This window comes from Cupressus sempervirens, chromosome 6 (genome assembly GCF_028749045.1).
Source record: "Cupressus sempervirens isolate cs-2001-9-10 chromosome 6, ASM2874904v1, whole genome shotgun sequence".
Lineage (NCBI taxonomy): Eukaryota > Viridiplantae > Streptophyta > Pinopsida > Cupressales > Cupressaceae > Cupressus > Cupressus sempervirens.
In genome coordinates, this window is record NC_143123.1 from 694742068 (window position 1) to 694764129 (window position 22062).

The 22062-nt window shown below is 34.9% G+C and overlaps 1 pseudogene; it reads right to left on the bottom strand.

The window, feature by feature from the left end:
• Positions 1 to 7227: 7227 nt before the first annotated feature.
• On the bottom strand, positions 7228 to 21064 carry LOC149554102 (G-type lectin S-receptor-like serine/threonine-protein kinase At2g19130; annotated as a pseudogene).
• Between the last annotated feature and the right edge of the window lie 998 nt (positions 21065 to 22062).

The following is a 22062-nucleotide window of genomic DNA, read 5'->3' on the forward strand; positions in this document are numbered from 1 at the left end:
TAGTAGAAAGGACCAACACTCTCATAAGCCAACAGTTGCAACGAGGTACCCCATTTAGACTTTAGGTCCACCATAGTTGGTAGGGGTTTATTCAGTCCCACATTCACACAAATCCTAGTGAAAACCAATTTAGTCTTTGAACTGGTCATGGAGTCCATTTTCATGAATTGTCCAAAGGAGCTACCAATCCATCTAAAAATACACTTATCCTAGAATTCCAAAGGGAGCCTAGGCAAGTGTATCTAAAGTAAAGTGGATCTATAAAGTCAGTCTTTGAGTTAAAACTTGGTTTCCATTTCGCCAACATCAAGTTGTGTTTGCTAAAGTTCCAAGATCTAGTCATGATTGAATCAGTCCTTTTTAGCTATGAAACTAAATAAGAAGAGGACCTTATCCATCATAGAGATGGATATAGAACTTGTTACTTTCCACTTTTTTGAGCACCATTTTCTTAGCATATCCATTGTAGGTTAAAAAGAGAAAAACTTTCCAACAAGGCACAAGGTAAACCTTGAGGAAATCAAATCCACCACTAAATTAAGTAAAGAAATCAGAGATCTAGTGGGTCCTGAGGAGAACATGATTTTTGCACTAGAATCAATAGGAGTCTTGGATCCAACAACATCCCCAACTAGTTTTACTTTGGGGCTGTTGTTATCATGGAACAACCCAAGGGTTTGGGGCCCAAACAAGCATAGTTGTTAGGGATGGCATTAGGTTCCATCAGAACAATAATGTCCTCCTAAATAAGGAAATGCCCATTCTAAGATTTTAGAACCAACTTCAAATTCAGACAAATGAGGTGGAGTGGGGATCCATCCCTCCCAAGACTAAGAGGGCATGGAGGTGGGTAGGAGGTTGAGGGTGTCCAATAGCAAGGCAAAAAAGTCATTTTTTGGAGAAAACTACTTAGAAAGAAGGAAACAAATAAAAAATGGTAGCTTCTTACTAATATGCTTCAAAAACAATCTCCATGTCACTCTTTTTTTATGGAAGGTGTGCTCTATGTTCTCAACTTCTATGGTAAGGAGCTTCAACAAAGTGACCGAGATGGAGAATTTTGGTTAGCTTTGCCTAACATGTGGTTTGCTGAAAATTGTTTGCAACCCATGGTGGTTGCATTTGGGCATATGTATTTCTTCCAATGGGATGGTGTGACTAAATATAACTCTATAGAGAATTTATGGAAGTTTAGAGTCTTCCTCAACCTCTTGACAACATTGATGCTACAATATTTGTGGATGGAGTTTTCTTGAGTAGACTTGAATTAGATAATAACAATACAATTTCCTATAAGCACTTCCCTCCATTGAAAACCATGATGAATTTGAGGTAGATGGATTTCTATTCAGAGGCCCCCATACTTCTCCCATAGAAACATCAAATATGTTTCCACTATTATTATTTGTTTGGGTTGTTTTCAAACATAATATTATATTGTGTTTTTTTCCTCAACTTCCCTATATTTGGATTTTCTATTTTCTAAAATTTAGTATCGCACCAAGTTTCTAGCACAATCTCCTTAGAATTCCTCTTATTTACAATTGTGAATACTTAATAGAAATACCACAAAGTAGAGCCAATACCCTATTTTCTATGGTTATGTAGCCATTGAATCATAGCTTCACATCGCCTCTCCTTTAGCTAAAGTGTCCAAGTTTAAATGTCCAAAAAGTAAAAAAATATTTCTAGATCTACAAAACAAGAATTAAGTGCCAAGTTCAATATTTATAGACTGAATTAATATTTCGCACAAAGCCTTACAAGTTTCAACATTACATAAATTGACAATTTATAAAGACCAAATTCATACTAAACACAAGAACCAAACTATAATTATTTTTTAAATCTCATATCGATTTGTATAAGACAGAAAGAAAAAGTGGGTATTTATGAAACCTATAAAGAAATTATCTTGGTCAATAAATGTACTGCTCTCACAAAGCTATAACAAGTTACAAGAGATCAAAACAAATGTTCATTTGAATCTAAAAAATAATGTCCAAAATAGTGATAAAAAGGAATTGTAGAATAACTCTTGAACTTTAAAAAATAGATTTTGAGAGGAACAACCCATCTAGGTATCCTTCCATGCCTTGCAATGAAAAAATCATCAAAATCTAATGTCACCCACAAGTGTCACTTTTAACACTAATTATCAACATCAATTAAGAAATAATAAGCTATAAAGTCTTTTACCTTGATCTTGAAATCTTGGAAATCCATTTTATTCACAAAATTGGTGAAATACAGCGAAAAAAATTGAGACTAATGAACTTAATGTTTAGAATTCAAGGATGACTTCATGGAAAGGAATATATAGAAACTATTTTGTAATTTTTCAACGAAATCCCGTGAGGAAAAGAAGCGTCAATTGTAAGGGAAGGGGATTTTTGTTATCGTACATAAAGTTTTACCTTGTTAAACCATCCAGTACTTTTCCCAGCCTTTCCAAACTGTGGCCACTCAACTTTTCCCCAAAACCAAACATAATGACTCTATAAGGTGAGGCATCATTTAGTGCAAATGATAAGGGGTGAAGCATCCTATACATCTCAGAAGAAAAATAAATTAATCTGTTGAAATGATGGAAGTGCTAAAAATGAGCAAAAGGAAATTTGTGAAGTTGACCTCAAAGAGGAACTATTTGTCTTCAATTTCTACCACACTGAGGGGACTAGTTGTGAAAATAATATGTGGTTTTGTGAAGAACATCCTCAGTAGCCCTAAGAATGTGAAAGCTTCTCAGTGGCATAAAAATCATTGCCTTGGTGACTGGGATAGGAACTCAGTGCCATCAACTTAAATGTGGCAGCAATAGGTAGATTCCATAGAGCAGTAGGTAGGTGACGACAAGGATGCAGGGTAGGTCAAAAAAAGGTGGGTCAAAATTTAGTTTGGAAAAATAGGGTTGTGGATATTTCGATTGACTTGCACACCTCTCATGAATTTTAAATAGTTGATTGAAAAGTGAATGATTTTTATTTTCCTTCGGCATAATGATAAACCTATCTTATCTTCTATAGTGAGTAATAATGAAATAATCAGAGATATTTCAATCGTCTTACATGATACATGTGTCTTATCTTTAGTGGCAAGAAAGTATCAGATGATTAGCAACATTTCCATCATCTTGAACTACTTGTTGATAAACCCAAATTGTAGATGTAATTCTAAATTTCAAAAACTTCAATATAGGTATTCCTTTGACATAAAAATAGTCACGATTATGATTTATCTATTCATTAGCACTTCCCCCACAAAGGTGCAAGAATCACCAAAAGAAAAGTATATGTGAGTTAATAGGATGATACTCTTTTATTTATGTGTAATATTTTATTATATAATGTGGTTTTTTAAAATATATATGATAATATCTTAATATTTAGGAAATACTTGCAATGTACTTATTGTAAATTGTAGCAAAGAGTTGTAGTAATTTAAAATTCATGTAATTAGTAGTTATGCTTTTTTGTATGTCTAATGATTAGCTGATAGTAGTTCTTTGTTTAATTAAATGAAATAAAAAGAAGAGGTCCCACTACTATGAATATGAAGAGGTGGTAGTTTAATCAAAATATATTAATTTTTAATTTTGGTAGTGGTTTTATATTTTTTCCAAGGGTCTTAAGTAAAGTTAAAATAGTCACTCTCCTCTTTTATCTACTTCTTTTAGATAGTGGTTTCTCTCTTATTATGATCTTGGAGTTATCGAGGGCTTAATACCTTGTGGGCTTGGGTGATTCTTGAAATCCTTGATCATAACAGGTTTATCTCTTTTATTGTGCTCTACTTTATAGAGATTTTGGATTGAGTCGATACTCTCACTAAAGTAAGGGCTAAATGTACCATCTTAAATTGGAAGCACCCTTATTTAATGAATGTTTAGGAAACATTTAATCTAATTCTATTGTTTAATTTCATTTATCTTCTATTTATCATCTATTCAAATAATTCATTTCATCTTATTTGACATTTTATCAATTTAAGATTAATATAAATGGGTTGGACCTTTATTTCTCTTAAATATTGTGTCCTCATTTATTAACTAATTGAAATCAATATTTAAATTTGGTTCAATCTCAAATAATATTTTATCTTCCCTATAAATTAAATATTATGTTTCTCTTCTTATTTTGGGATATAATTTTATTAATTCAAATTAATAATCCTTAATTTGGTCCCCTAAGAAATCTTATTTATTGCTCTACTTTAAGATGGGTCTTGTCTAAACTTAAATTTTGAGACATTGGCCAATTTGAGATCTCTATAAAATGGAGCCTTCAAGCATGTGTGCTCAAGAACTCAAGCATTCAAGTCTTCAAGCATTCTATTAAGAAATTCCTCCATTAAATATCAAAGATTCAAGCATTCAAGATCCTCTGTTGAATCTTCTACATATATTCACCTTCATCCTCTTGATCCAAATCAATTTGTGAAGTGACCATTCTATGTTCGATTCAAGGAATCCTACTATTGTAAGGTGAATTCATACATTTTCTTTACATTTTTGAAATTCAATTATCTCAATTCAAGGTTAATTCCTAAACTAGTGATTGACCAAGGAAAACCCCCTATCAATAGTATAAACCTTTTTTTTTTCCAGGTCAAAGATCTTAGATTGATGAACAGGTTGTAGATCTAAGTAAAGGCTTTTCAACTTTCTTTGAAATTGTGAAATTAGAATCAATGTTGCACATGCTCCATCAGTGTCACACTTTTCCCCTAATTGGAGTAGTTCACCCTTGATTAACCATAAGTCGACCTTGATTGATCCATTTTGACTCTAATTAAGGAGGTTGACTCTGACATTTTGTTGAACAAACTTTGGGTTTTCTCCATAACATAGTTTTGAATTTAGATAGCAAGAATCAACCCTTTTGGAATTGGTTAACAACACATTTTTAGGTTTTTCAAGAGGTAGATCATTTTCCTTCTTCCATTTCAATACACTTTATCATTGCTCAATTTGGCATTGCACATCTATGTAATTTCTCTTTATAGCTATTGATAAATTAGGTTTTTAGGGAGTCTTTGCATACTTTCTCTAACCCTCAACTAGTAGATCTTTTTTTGTAGAAGTGCTCCTTGATCACCTAGTTGGAAATAATCTTCCTTACTCCCTTAGAGTTGAGTTGAAAGGATCAAACTCCTTTACTCCCTCTTTGACTTATGTAAGTGTGGTTATGTGATTAACTCGGGATTTTATATCCTTGATTCACATTTCTCCCTTTACAATATTATACTACCTTTGTGGATATTTACATTCATTATATGCAAACCATTAATGCCTTCTCAAGGAGATCCATTTGTATCCATGGTATAATTTGCACCATTCTATTCTTAACTTTATCAAGGAAATTTGTTGAAGATTGTGTCCATATTAATTGGAAAGAAAGAATGCATATTGCAGCAAGAAACCTCTAATTTCAAATAAATCCAAATATATCATAGTTGGCTAAGTGATATTGACCTTTTCCCATTAATTGAAATACAAATAACACATGCGCACCTCTTATAGTCAATGAACTTACCTAGATCATAACTCTAATACATTCTATTTCTTAAAAAGGAAATGATTCTAGTTGCATAATTATTCTTGTTAAATAATGCTACCAAAAAGAAAATTAATGGAGCTCACACATATTAAACTCTTATTAAAATGATAGGCATTTTTGTCAAACAAAATACTAAAAGGTTATAAACATGGAGACAAAATTTTAATATACTTTTATTTGGGATATAAATTAATAATACATGATAACAAAGTTTAGGGTTGAAGGATATAATCAAATATTTTAAACTAGAGGAAACAAGCTTTAATTATTATTTTGAATATTTTTTTATCATATATTTTAATAATGGTTAAATATGAAAGTATGAAATAAAATAATCTCTAAAAGTTAAAATGTTTGATCACATTAGGTCATATTTTAAAGTTTGTTTATAGATGCACTATATTTAGAGATGTGTTACATTTAGTGGTGAAACTAACAAATACAATTTTAGAAATGAACAAAAAAGACAAATAGACAATGAATTATAAAAATTCATTGAAAATAGTTAAGGAATAATATAGTTTCACCTCTCACCTAAAGTGTGTAACAAGGATTGTGAACTTGAATTCGACCAAAATTTCAAGTTGATTAGTTTAAGTTTTCTTATCCAAATTTTGGCCCCTTATGTATAAAATATATTATGTAATTCTAGTATCATTAGTTTCATATTAATATTCATGCCTTACTTTATTTTTTCCCTTCATAAATAGCTATAATATATTATATGCTCATTATCAATTATCAAATGTAAATAAATTAAATTTAGTAATAAAATGATGATCTAAAATCATATCATGAGTTTCCATGCAAACAACTAAGAGTTGTTGTTAGCATAATCATAATTCTTCATCGTTTCCTTATGAGAATATAAAATATTGTTTGTACACTATTATTACAATGAAGAAAAAAATTACCACCTCATCTAGATTTATACAAATAAATGCACAACTGCTAGTATATTAATTTTAAACTAAGACCATTATATATAGAGCATAAATAAATCAAGTCTATGCATAAGCTAGATCTCCTTCAACATATATTAATCTTCACTTAAAATTAAAAAATTAAAAAGACCTTTCTATTTCCAACAATATTAAATTCATCATTTATACAATCAAATTAAGATTATAGTGCAATTTTTAAATCTTCTAAATATAAATTTTAACAATCATTGTTATTATTTATATATTATATTTTTATAATTTTACAATAATATTTTTTTTGTTTTTGCATAAGAAATATCCTTACAACCTAATCCAACTATCTTGAATATTTATGTTTTTGAAATTAAGAAACAGCCAAAATAGGGACTGACCCATACAGAAAAGAACAATTAAAATACTAAAATATCTTATTTCCTATGTTATTTTATTAGAGGTTGTCCTTACTGTAAATATGAAAATGAACAAAGAAAAGATGAACACAAAAACTTAAAAGGCTAAATCTAAGAGCACAGATATTTATGATGGTTCACCACAATTGTAGCTACGTCCATATTTGAGCAGGTAACTATTATATTGATCAAATAACTGAACTGATGCAATACATGAGAGTATATGTCTATTTATATATTTAGATATAGCCTTAAGTGAATAGCCACGGAAGCTGAACAGTTACTGAGACCGTTGAACTTCATATCCCAACACTTACGCTGTCTATATGGTTAACATCAACTATCGCTACAACTACTAGTGTCACTTTGATCTTCTTTCTTGTTCATGACTGTAGAACACTGGATCTGTGAAATTTGTTGTTGCATCTTCCCTTCCAGCATCAGCACTACTTGCCTCATATTTGGCCTCACGTCTTCATCATTTTCAATACATAACAATGCTGCAATACCTGCTCTTCTCACGTCTTCAATGTCTCCATGCTCTACAATACCTTTCTCCACAATATTAATTGTGTTGCCACCGTAAATTTGAGAAGCAGCCCATAAGGGAAAGTAATACTGACTCGAGTCTTGAACTTTTAAGTCCAGATTTCTTCGGCCAGAAATGATTTCCAAGAGCGTCATACCAAAGCTGTAAATATCAACCTTGGCAGTGATGGGAAGACCAGAGAGAGATCCACTCTGGAGCCAAGTACCCTCTCGTACCTCTCGTTGTGGTTAGGACGCGGCTGAAATCTCTACCCACAAGCTTTGCCAATCCAAAATCTGCTAACTTGGGTGTAAAATTACTATCCAGAAGAATATTTTCAGGCTTGACATCACAGTGAATGATGCAGTCTCTGCATTCTTCATGGAGATAAAGTAACCCTCTTGCGGTGCCTAATGCAATCTCAAATCTAGTCTTCCAATTGAGCACCTTCTGTTTACCTTTGGAATGACTTGAGAAGAGTGAGGAATTTAGAGAGCCATTAGGCATGAAATCATAAATATGAAACCTTCTCGATGCTTCTGCACAAAACCCTCGAAGCCTGACCAAATTGGCATGCTGTATGTTTCCAAGAGAACTGATTTCTGCTCGGAATTGCTGTTCATCTCGTTTTGAAGCCTTCATCTTCTTAACAGCCACAAGTGTACCGTCTATCAGGTGTCCTTTGTACACAGTGCCGAATCCTCTGCTTCCTAGCTTCGACTTGAAATTTCTAGTTGCAATCTTCAACTCCATGTAGCTATACATTCTTAGAAAACAATTTGTGGAATCTGGTAGCCTCTCCATCGATCGTAGACACTGCCTCGGCCACATTAAACTTAAGAAGATGCACAAAGCAACGGCCACGACACCAACAACGGAAATTGAGGTTATAAGTTTCAAGGACGACGATTTCTGGGTCTTCAAATTTGCAGAGGCAGCTACACGAATGAAGAAATCTACTTTGCTTGTTGATTGAAGAGAGTTACGCATGTTCAACAAATCTCCAGACCAGATCTGACACGGCCCCGAAGGTGGATTGAAAGCAAACGCAGTGCAGGAGCAATTGAGGAGGCAGGCTTTCTCGCAATCTGTCTTCGTAGTTGCAGGGTATGACGATGCGGAATCACCGTCGGGCAAAGTGATGCGCAGCTCGAGGAATCCGTCCTTGCTGCCTTTCTTGTCGTCGCAGTTTAAGGGGTTCTGCCGGACACAACCGCCTGCCCACGACTCTCGCGAATCCCACGAGCGCTTGTCTTTTGGGGTGAAGCCGTCAACACAACTGCAGAACTGGTAATTGTTGGAGTTGTAGCTTCCATAGGCGCCGCAGCTACCATAAATTGTACACTGATCCCTTGGTTGACACCAGAACGTGTTCCATGGACTCCAGCCGTCAGCGAACAGTTAAAATAACTCTAGTGCTCCAGACATAACTAGGACCAAATGTGCGAGGCAGTTCTTGACGATCGTCGTTGTATAAGTGACATACAAACCAGACTTAGTATCTTCAACGCTGCTATTGAACAAGCCCCCGTTTGTCGCCATTTCTGGAACTTGATTGAAAAGGTTGCCGTCCCAAGTTCCGCTTGTCCAGTACTGCTTTGAATTGTTCCATGTCAGCACGAATTGCTTGTAATTTCGACATGCCTTTTATATAGACTTAATTGTGTGATTGACCTTTTGACTAAGACTATGTATGACTCGACTTGAGTCGAATACTTTATAGAGTTTGATTAGAGTTTCATCATACATGTGATTAGATGGTAATGTTAATTACTTTTGTCATTTTGATAGTCGTTATATGTTGAACTTATGAGATATCGACATGATAGTTAAAATTGTAATTTCATTTATATGTTTATACTTGATGATGAATGTAGAATGTTTTTAAAAATAAAAATAAAAAAATATTTGTTTAAAATATTATTTATTAATTTTGATGATGACATTACTGACGCATTGGTTAATGTCGAGTTTGTGAGTGTGCAGATACTGAAGGCGGAAGGGTGGTTGAGGTAGAGGAGTTTAGCTCCTCGGCAGGGTTGGCCCGGAAATTGTATGGTGTAGCCGCACACACACACTTAGTTGTTTTTTTGTTATATTTGAATTTAAATCATTTGCTTTAAATTTTCAATTAAACCAGATGGATTAAATGTTTTGTTTATGTTAAAATGGCGTAAATGAAAAATAAAATAAAATGAATGATCACATATTATTTCCTTAGAAATATTATAAGTTTGAATACAAAACACATTTTTCACATGTTGTAATATATTAAATGAGGACTGTTATTTTGTGGGCTGACAATTTATTGTGGACGGCTAAGAGTATGGGCTGGACAGTGGACTGTCTGATAGGCAATTACTTTGGACGGTGGGTGGTTGCATAAATTAATACCGCCAACAACAATAAAAAGAAAAAGGAGACTTTTGCAAGAGAAGGGAAACGATTTATTTGGGAGGAAGAGGACATTTCTTTTAAACAAAAACAAAAACAATATGGTGAGACAATTAGAGAGAAGGAGGAGGTAACGACTTGGGGAAGAAATCAACTATTGAAAGGAGGCTCCAGAAAACCAGTGCATTTCCCAGAGAGGAAAGAAAAAAAAAACATCCCAAGTTCCTTATACACTTATTGCTAAGTTTGATATCTTTGGAGTTTTGTAGAATAAATTATAAAGAAATGAATATGAAATTTTTTTTAGACTATTATGTTTTTCTGTTTGTTTTGTTTTCTCTGTACAAAGTATTCAACACATCCGCCAGTTTTAGAATAGAAGTTGATGTAAATCTGTAGGGTGAAATCTTTATTTATTTTTATTTTATTATTGTACTTTATATATTTTTCTGATATGATTATTCTCCATCAGTTTATAGACAGTTTTCTGTGCAATTGTTTGCTTTTCGAATGAGACTAAATGGCTATAATTTTAGAAGATAAAAGACATTTGTTTTATTATTTCTTCATCTTGGCTGCTGATAAGAAAAGTATTCGAATAAATGTATTATATTCTTTCAATAAATTTCCAAAGTCTATCTATGAGAAGAGGCTTGGAGCCACTTGGGCCATGATAAGTTTTTGTAGCATCCAAAGATAGAGATAAACTCCAATTCCAAAGATAGAGATAAATTCCATTTCCTAAATTTTCCACTATGACCCTGTGCAAATCCAGTGAATGGATGGCCTTATGGACTATCATGGCAGGAGAGCTCCAGCAACAAAGACTTTGCACCTCTTTTATCTTATAGCACAGTCTGAATGATTGAGGTTGAAAACAAGTGCCTTCAACTCCATAGAAATGAATATGGAGAGAAACGATTCAATCATAATACCTGTAGTAATACTCAGCATATTTCTTTTCAAAAGATAAAAAATAATCAAATATCCGGCTGTTTCATATCTTAGAGTGACCATCTAAGGAAATTAGAATTTTAATGACTTATTCACATATCTTCTTAACATATCCATTTTGGAAATATCAATTTACTTGGAAGAATCAGCCATGCATTTAATAGTGAACAAATCCATGAGTCAAATAGGAGTATAGTGGTCTCCGGTTGCAATCCACATAAAAGAAAATAAGTTACAGGTTTATGAAGTGGTTTAGGTCTAATGAATTTATGTTTGTTATTCCTATGAGCTGATTTCCATAGTTTTTCTGGATTTCAGCCTTATTCTCTTTATGTTTGGATATATATATATATATATATATATATATATATATATATATATAATTTTTAATTTCATTTTGGAGAATTTGTTCCAGTAAAAGCTGATCTAATATTGTTAAAAGGAAAAGATATGAGAATACTTTTAAAATATATGTTAATAATCTTATATAAAAGTGTCTTACTACAATCATTTATGAGAATTTAACATTTGGTATGAGATGTCTCATCTATTCATTGAAGTTCTCTTTCCTGTGATATATTTACTAGAGATTGTAAGAGGCATCTATAATAGATTTTTTTTTTAAAAATGAATTTGCCTAGAAATTAACGAGTGACTGTTGGGTATGATGTGACTTATTTATTAATATTATTATTATTTTTATTCCTTAAGTGTCATTCTCGAGATGGGTGTATATTAGGTTATGTAAATATATATATTGGGTTTAAAACTTTGATTTTGGGAAGGGTGTTGAATGTGGAATCAAAGAGGAGGGTAATTATTGGAAATTTGTGTTAGAATTTCTGTATCTATTGCCTACCAGTCTTTTACATTTAGACTGGTTCATGATGCTTGGCCAAGCTCAATAAAATTTTTATGCATATGATTGAAATGCATTTGGTTATTTTACATTGGTTTCCCTCTTCCACATCTTTGTGTATGTTCTACTAGACATATGTGTAAGTAGATTTGGCACATAGGCTGCACCAGATCCTTCCGATCCAATTGTGCCGAGTTGCTAACCTTCTCATGCCAGGGTCGGGTAGTTCTCCTTAACCAGAGAACCTCGGGGACCTAACCACTCCATGTTTGGGCGGTTAAAGCGCCTGGACCACTCTTCCATCTCATGATAGTGGATGGACTTTTTTTCGATGGCTCGGAGGCAAGATTACATGCGGATGGACACTAAGGTTCGATGGCATGTTAGTTTTATATGATTATGTTATATATGCTTTATATCATATGATGTAATGAAGATACATTTATGTTTGACGTGCAGGTCGACATAGTTTTGGCAAAAGATGTAATGTTCGTATGATTTATTTCCAGCATTTATACCTTGCTTTGTTTATGGTATCAATTTGTGGTCAACTTTTTGTATGATCAAGTGTATTAGAAAGAACGATGATATGTAATAATTATTGTGTTTCTAATTATTCTCAACTATTTGTCGATATGTATTACTTTTCCATCTGAGAAATGGATATTGATTATTATGTGAATAAAATTGACTTTTGACTTTTCAAACTTCTTGTTTTTCCACGACTTGGGGTTGTTTGCATATCTGGAAATTGATGTGGATTTCAGTCTTTACATGTGGTATCAGAGCTATGTTAAACACTAGGACCTAAGGTCTTACTGATGCTAATGTTGCGTAGTTTACTCTTGAACAGGAGTAATCTACCATCATGTATTCTTGAAGAGGCAATAGGGGTGGTGATAACAATGGTCCTCAGGATGAGCCTAGAAACCAAAAGCTTAACCAGATTTTGGCCCTCCTCACTCGGCAAGGACAGCGCATGGATGACATGGAAAATGCCATAAGAGGACGACAGGTTGAGGAGGATGAACGCAGAGAAACCTTGCGTCAACAGGAAGAAGCACAGAAGAAAAGAGAGGAGGACCAGTTGATTGAGGCTCGGAGAAAATAGGAAGAAGATCGAAGGATTGAAGAACAGAAGAAAGAAGAAGCTAATCGTAGGATGGCTGGACTAGTTCATGACAGGGTCCAAATAGCAAAAGATCTTAGCAAGGACCTCAAGAAGGTCGCACCTCCTACCTTTAATGGTAAGACTACAGGTGAAGAAGCAGAAGCTTGGATAGCCACCATGGAAAAATATTTTCATGTTCGTAATTTCACCGGGAAGTCTAGAGTAGTATGGGCTACTTTTTAGTTGGTTGGTGAAGTGGCAACATGGTGGGACAATGTTATGGCAGAGAAGAAGCTACAGCATGGTGAGATATCATGGGAAGACTTCCTACAGCTTTTCCGTAAGCGATGGTTGCCTCAGTTGTTTTATGACAAGAAGGCATCAGAGTTCTATAAGCTAATTCAGGGAGTCATGTCAGTCACACAGTATCATGAACAATTTTGCCATCTGGTTAAATACGTTCCTCAGTACCAGAATGATGACTTATTTAGGACTCGCAAGTTCATCATGGGGTTACGCCCAAAAATCTATAATGAGGTGGAAATGCATGAGCCAGAGTCTATGGACTATGCACTGAGAAAGGCACTAAAACAGGAACAACGGTTGAAAGATACAGCTCCAGTAAAAGCCTACAACAACCGATCTTTCAAGAGAAAATTTCAGGATAATAATAAGCAGCAGGGTGTTCGATAGCAGATGAATAACATGAAAGGAAAAGGACAAGAAGATTCTCAGAAGGGCAATAACAGGAATTTCCAAGGTTAGAACAGGGGTAGAGGAGGTAACAACAACAGGAATAACAATGGTGGCAATAACAAGAATTGGAACAGGAATGATAAATTAGCAACTCAAACAGGACCTCGTGATGGTTGCTTTGTATATGGAGGTAATCACTATGCGGCTAGATGCCCTCAGCGGAGTGCACCTAGGAATGGACCAAAAGTTCAACACCAGATTCATGCAGCTGTGGACCATAGGTAGGCAGAGTTTCAAGCAGCTCCTTTGCAGTTAACTGGTAAGCTTTATGGTTGTGAAGTTTCCATTTTGATTGATACTGGTGCTACAGAGTCTTTTGTAGATCCTAGTGTAGTAGCTAAAATTCCAATTAAAGCTGGTTACATGAAAAACCCTTGGTTAGTTGAATATGGAAATCGGACAAAGCGTCAAGTAGAGCAATTTCTATCCTACAGTGAGTTAGAACTTCCAACTTTTCTCATGCAAGTAAATCTATATGTAGCTCTGCTTGGGTCATATGATGTCATACTTGGTATAAATTGGCTTACTGAGCATAAGGCAATAGTGAATTGCAAAGATAAGCTAGTTGAATGCCTAGATGACTTTGGAAATCCAGTAATAGTGAAGGGGATTAAGAGGCCAATAGTGCTTAGGCATATTTCAGCTATGCAATTGAAAAAGGCTAAGAGGAAGGGTTGTCATCTTTTTGTCGCGCATGTGAAAGATCTTGAAGATCCTATACCTTCCATAAATAATTATTCAATATTGTAGGAGTTTTGAGATGTCTTTCCTGAAGATTTACCCGAGTTACCACCTAAGACAGAGTTTGATTTCTCCATTGATATTAAGCCAGGAGCTGAGCCACAATCTAAGGCACCTTATAGGATGACCACCATTGAGATGTATGAACTCAAGGTTCAGCTGCAAGAGTTGTTGGACAAAGGATTCATACGTCCAAGCGTGTCACCATGGGGAGCACCAGTGATTTTTGTAAAGAAAATGGATGGAACCTTGCGTCTATTCATTGATTACAAGATGTTAAACAAGGTTACCATAAAGAATAGATATCCATTGCCACGGATAGATGAACTTTTTGATCAGATGAAAGGGGCTAAGGTATTTTCAAAGATAGATCTACGATCTGGATATCATCAACTACGGATTAAGGATGAAGACATATCCAAGATAGCATTCAGAACACGGTATGGGCACTATGAGTTTGTAGTTTTACCTTTTGGTCTTACGAATGCATTTGCAGCATTCATGAATCTTATGAATAGTGTATTTCGAGACTGTCTGGATAAGTTTGTTGAAATATTCATTGATGACATTTTGATTTATTCAAAATCTATGGAGGAGCATGAGGAGCACTTGCATATTGTCTTACAGCGCCTTCATGATAGGAAGTTGTATGCCAAGCTTACCAAGTGCACATTTTATCAGAATCAAATTCACTACCTTGGGCACATCATCACTGTTGATGGAGTTTCAGTGGATCCTTCCAAGATTAAGGCTATTCTTGAATGGCCAGTTCCTCAGAATGTGAGTGAAATTCGAAGCTTCATAGGTTTGGCAGGCTATTATCGGAAATTTTGTAGAGGGATTTTCGAAAATTGCAGCACCTATTACCTCACTACAACAAAAAGGGAAGAGATATATGGACTGAAGAGTGTGATAGAGCTTTTCAGTTGTTGAAACAGAAGCTCACCTCTACTCCTATTCTTGTGATTCTCGATCCAAACGGGCATCTCATTGTGATAACCGATGCTTCAGGTGATGGTTTAGGTGGAGTTTTGATGCAAGAAGGTAGAGTTGTAGCTTATGAGTCTCATAAGCTAAAGTAGCACGAGGTTAATTATGCACCTCATGATCTTGAGTTGGCTGCCATTGTTCATGCATTATAGATGTGGAGGCATTACCTTATTGGTAAGCCATTTGAGCTGAAAACAAATCATATGGGTTTGAGATACATCTTTACTCAACCGAATTTGAATGCCAGACAGAGGCGTTGGCTTGAATTCCTCAGCGAGTATGATTTCGGTATTGAGTACGTTAAGGGTAAAGAGAACAGGGTGGCTGATGCTCTCAGTAGGAGAAGACATATATTTGCTATATCTACTACTAGAACATGACTGAAAGAACATGTTATTGAAAACCTCATAGGTGATGATCATTATGAGATGGTTAAAACTGCATTGCACACCGATCCATCTGATCACCGTTTTGACGGATACAATTTTGACACAGAGGGTCTTTTGAGATATCAAGGTCGCATGTATATTCCCAACCGTGCAGGGTTGAGGAAAATTGTGATGGAGGAAATGCATAATGCTCCTTATTCAGGTCACCCTGGAGTGGCTAAGATGGTTGCAGATATGAGGCCACTTTATTTTTGGCCAGGGTTAAAGCATGATGTGACTGCTTTTGTTGCCCAGTGTTTAGAATGTCAGCGAGTTAAGGCTGAGCATATTCATCAAGCAGGATTGTTGTATCCTCATGACATACTAGAGTACAAATGGCAAGTGATTTCTATGGATTTTATACAGGGTTTGCCTATGACTAGGCGGAGGCATGATGTTATATTAGTTGTGGTCGATAAGTTGACCAAGGTGGCACATTTTATACCTGGGAGTTTGAAGGATGGATCATTGGCGTTGGCCAAGAAGTGTGTGCAAGAGGTATTCAGGCTACATGGTGTACCTGAGACTATCATCTCTGATAGGGACACAAGAATGACGTCAAGGTTCTGGACGACCTTGAATGCTTCATTGGGGACTCAGTTAAATTTCAGCACTGCTTATCATCTGCAGACTGATGGTCAGACAAAGAGGGTGAATCAAGTTGTAGAAGATTTACTTCGTATGTATTGCATGGATCATCAGTATAAGTGGGAAGAATACCTACCTTTGGTTGAGTTCGCATATAATAATTCTTATCATGCATCTCTGGGAATGGCTCCTTTTGAGGCACTTTATGGGCGTAAATGTCGCACACCTATCAGTTGGGATAGAGTGGAGGATCGAATTGTGATTGGTCCTGAGATGCTCAAGGAGATGGAAGAACAGATGGTTATGATTCGTGCCCGCCTGAAGGAATTTGTAGATAGGCAAAAGAGCTATGCAGATAGGAAACGTACTTTTAGACAGTTTCAGGTTGGGGACAAGGTTTTCCTACGTGTGCGTCCACATAAGAGTTCAATCTCTTTTGGCAAGTCTTCTAAGCTTGCACCGAGATATGTTGGACCTTTTGATGTTTTGGAAGTCATAAGTCCTATGGCTTATCGACTTGCTCTACCACCAGCTCTGGCCCGTATCCATAATGTTTTTCATGTTTCATTGTTGAAGCCATATAATCCTGATGCTTCTGATATTCTCGATTAGCGTGCCTTGCAGGTTCAGGATCCGAGGGTAGTGCAGGTGTTACCTACCCACCTCGTGGATGAGCGCATTATCCGAGTGCATGACAGAGACATCTTGCAGTATAAGGTCCAATGGGACCAGTTCTCTGTTGACAGTGCTACATGGGAGGATGCTGATGTTATGCATCAGTGCTTTCCACATCTTTTTACTTAGATTAGTACTTTTGTTGCTGTTGTAGTTCTTCATGTTATGATGAACATTAAATATTGATGGACATCGGGTCGATGTCTCTTCCTAGTGGGGAGGGATGTCACGACTCAAATTTTGACATGCCTTTTATATAGACTTAATTGTGTGATTGACCTTTTGACTAAGACTATGTATGACTCGACTTGAGTCGAATACTTTATAGATTTTGATTAGAGTTTCATCATACATGTGATTAGATGGTAATGTTAATTACTTTTGTCATTTTGATAGTCGTTATATGTTGAACTTATGAGATATCGACATGATAGTTAAAATTGTAATTTCATTTATATGTTTATACCTGATGATGAATGTAGAATGTTTTTAAAAATAAAAATAAAAAAATATTTGTTTAAGATATTATTTATTAATTTTGATGATGACATTACTGACGCATTGGTTGATGTCGAGTTTGTGAGTGTGCAGATACTGAAGGTGGAAGGGTGGTTGAGGTAGAGGAGTTTAGCTCCTCGGCAGGGTTGGCCCAAAAATTGTATGGTGTAGCCGCACACACACACTTAGTTGTTTTTTTTTTTTTTTGAATTTAAATCATTTGCTTTAAATTTTCAATTAAACCAGATGGATTAAATGTTTTGTTTATGTTAAAATGGCGTAAATGAAAAATAAACTAAAATGAAAGATCACATATTATTTCCTTAGAAATATTATAAGTTTGAATACAAAATACATTTTTCACATGTTGTAATATATTAAATGAGGATTGTTATTTTGTGGGCTGACAATTTATTGTGGACGGCTAAGAGTATGGGCTGGACAGTGGACTGTCTGATAGGCAATTACTATGGATAGTGGGTGGTTGCATAAATTAATACCGCCAACAACAATAAAAAGAAAAAGGAGACTTTTGCAAGAGAAGGGAAATGATTTATTTGGGAGGAAGAGGACATTTCTTTTAAACAAAAACAAAAACAATATGGTGAGACGATTAGAGAGAAGGAGGAGGTAATGACTTGGGGAAGAAATCAACTGTTGAAAGGAGGCTCCAGAAAACTAGTGCATTTCCCAGAGAGAAAAGAAAAAAAAACATCCCAGGTTCCTTATACACTTATTGCTAAGTTTGATATCTTTGGAGTTTTGTAGAATAAATTATAAAGAAATGAATATGAAATTTTTTTTAGACTGTTATGTTTTGCTGTTTGTTTTGTTTTCTCTGTACAAAGTATTCAACACATCCGCCAGTTTTAGAATAGAAGTTGATGTAAATCTGTAGGGTGAAATCTTTATTTATTTTTATTTTATTATTGTACTTTATATGTTTTTCTGATATGATTATTCTCCATCAGTTTATAGACAGTTTTTTGTACAATTGTTTGCTTTTCGAATGAGACTAAATGGCTATAATTTTAGAAGATAAAAGACATTTGTTTTATTATTTCTTCATCTTGGCTGCTGATAAGAAAAGTATTCGAATAAATGTATTATATTCTTTCAATAAATTTCCAAAGTCTATCTATGAGAAGAGACTTGGAGCCACTTGGGCCATGATAAGTTTTTGTAGCATCCAAAGATAGAGATAAACTCCAATTCCAAAGATAGAGATAAATTCCATTTCCTAAATTTTCCACTATGACCCTGTGCAAATCCAGTGAATGGACGGCCTTATGGACTGTCATGGCAGGGGAGCTCCAGCAACAAAGACTTTGCACCTCTTTTATCTCATAGCACAGTCTGAATGATTGAGGCTGAAAACAAGTGCCTTCAACTCCATAGAAATGAATATGGAGAGAAACGATTCAATCATAATACCTGTAGTAATACTCAGCATATTTCTTTTCAAAAGATAAAAAAATAATCAAATATCCGGCTGTTTCATATCTTAGAGTGACCGTCTGAGGAAATTAGAATTTTAATGACTTATTCACATATCTTCTTAACGTATCCATTTTGGAAATATCAATTTACTTGGAAGAATCAGCCATGCATTTAATAGTGAACAAATCCATGAGTCAAATAGGAGTATAGTGGCCTCCGGTTGCAATCCACATAAAAGAAAATAAGTTACAGATTTTTGAAGTGGTTTAGGTCTAATGAATTTATGTTTGTTATTCCTATGAGCTGATTTCCATAGTTTTTCTGGATTTCAGCCTTATTCTCTTTATGTTTGGATATATATATATATATGTGTGTGTGTGTGTGTGTGTGTGTGTGTATGTATATAATTTTTAATTTCGTTTTGGAGAATTTGTTCCAGTAAAAGCTGATCTAATATTGTTAAAAGGAAAAGATATGAGAATACTTTTAAAATATATGTTAACAATCTTATATAAAAGTGTCTTACTACAATCATTTATGAGAATTTAACATTTGGTATGAGATGTCTCATCTATTCATTGAAGTTCTCTTTCGTGTGATATATTTATTAGAGATTGTAAGAGGCATCTATAATAGATTTTTTTTTAAAAATGAATTTGCCTAGAAATTAATGAGTGACTGTTGGTTATGATGTGACTTATTTATTAATATTATTATTATTATTTTTATTCCTTAAGTGTCATTCTCAAGATGGGTGTATATTAGGTTATGTAAATATATATATTGGGGTTAAAACTTTGATTTTGGGAAGGGTGTTGAATGTGGAATCAAAGAGGAGGGTAATTATTGGAAATTTGTGTTAGAATTTCTGTATCTATTGCCTACCAGTCTTTTACATTTAGACTGGTTCATCATGCTTGGCCAAGCTCAATAAATTTTTTATGCATATGATTGAGATGCATTTGGTTATTTTACATTGGTTTCCCTCTTCCGCATCCTTGTGTATGTTCTACTAGACATATGTGTAAGTAGATTTGGCACATAGGCTGCACCAGATCCTTCCGATCCAATTGTTCCGAGTTGCTAACCTTCTCATGCCAGGGTCGAGTAGTTCTCCTTAACCAGAGAACCTCGGGGACCTAACCACTCCATGGTTGGGCAGTTAAAGTGCCTGGACCACTCTTCCGTCTCATGATAGTGGATGGACTTTGTTCCGATGGCTCGAAGGCAAGATTACATGTGGATGGACACTAAGGTTCGATGGCATGTTAGTTTTATATGATTATGTTATATATGTTTTATATCATATGATGTAATGAAGATACATTTATGTTTGACGTGCAGGTCGACATAGTTTTGGCAAAAGATGTAATGTTCGTATGATTTATTTCCAGCATTTATACCTTGCTTTGTTTATGGTATCAATTTGTGGTTGACTTCTTGTATGATCAAGTGTATTAGAAAGAACGATGATATGTAATAATTATTGTGTTTCTAATTATTCTCGACTATTTGTCGATATGTATTGCTTTTCCATCTTAGAAATGGATATTGATTATTATGTGAATAAAATTGACTTTTGACTTTTCAAACTTCTTATTTTTTTGCGACTTGGGGTTGTTTGCATATCTAGCAATTGCTGTGGATTTCAGTCTTTACAGAAGAACCCGGGAGCAGGATCAAACGAGTTTTTCCAAGAGATGATTTTTTTCTACCCGCTAAATCTCATCCCTGGCAACCACGTGTCTATGGGATAGTCGAAACTCTGTCTCAAAGTTATTGGCATCGCTCAACATTACAAAATTAACAGAATCTAATATCACAGCCTGGGAAGGCATTTTGGTCACATTGACAGCCCAAAGAGACGCACCCTCTACATCGAACAGCATGAGATCACCTCCTTTTGAGAGCTTCAAAACGCCAGGCATGTTTCTCGTCGGGTTCTCCCTGTTGGCCACCCAAACAATTGTCTTGTCTGTTAAATTGGCATACCAAATGCCGATATACCAATTATTGGTACCATTCGGGCTGAAGAAACCCAATTCAAATGTGCCATTCTTTGATATTATTGTCCTATTTCTTGAAATCGAGGTGTTCAAGGACAGAGTACCTTTGTCCTCGACAGCAGCAGCAAGAATTTTGAGTTGAATTAACACTACAAGAACAACAAAAACCAGGCTTAACCTGAACTTTTCATTGATTTGGTACATTGCTAAGGAATCGTTTGGTTGGGGAAGAGGAATTTGGCTCAAAACCTTATTATCTCATAATCAGGTTTTCAAAAATCTGGTTTTACTTTTTTGGAAGATAGTTGAACTGTTTGGTTGACATGGAAGATGAATATACAAATCCATATTCTTCATTTGGTTGCCAATTTAGACATTAGAATTGGAATCATTTTCAAAGGCGCCCGTTGTCAAAAATAGAGAAACCCCACAGTCGTTGGCTAAGAACAATGCAAAGAAAATAATGATTTAATCGTAAAAATGTCTCAAAATGACAAAAAAAAATTTAGCCTTGCTTATCCGAAGGGATTTGAAGTTGATGACAAGGGAATAATGCTTGCTCTCCACTAAAAATTTCACTTGCAGGCTGTAAAATTTCCACTGTATTTTGTTCTCCAGGCTGATCTGCTATCTCAACAAGTCTGTATAGTTGTTGTTGGCATTCAGAATCCATTGTTGTTATCCTTTACAAAGCTATATAGCTAGGTTGCACAAATTTTAGATACAATTTTGATTTGTTTTTCAATGCCTATTTCCTCAAATCATCCCCTCACAATTAGGATACAATGTGAAGGAATAAGGGAGATGGATCAAAACATTGCAAAGAAACCCAACCCAAAGCCACAATCTTCGTCAAAGAGAAACTCAGCCTAGAAACTCGACCAGCAAGAAACCACAAAAAATTGCAGACCCAATAGTTTTATTAAAATGCATTCATAAAACCCAAAACTTGGTTTTGATTTCGAATTCCACCATTTTGTTGGAAGATACTTCATCCAATTTTGGCCTAAAAATGGAAGACGAAAGTAAAAACTGGATAATAAATTTAATCAACCAAATGCCCATTTTTAGCTCCAAAACCTAATTTTGGCTCACATAACCCAATTTTGGCCCTCATCTTCCAGCAACCAAATGGGGCCTAAAGTATTAGAGATGGAAGGAAGTTCCCACTAGATTTGAAATCCAATACACATCATGATAAG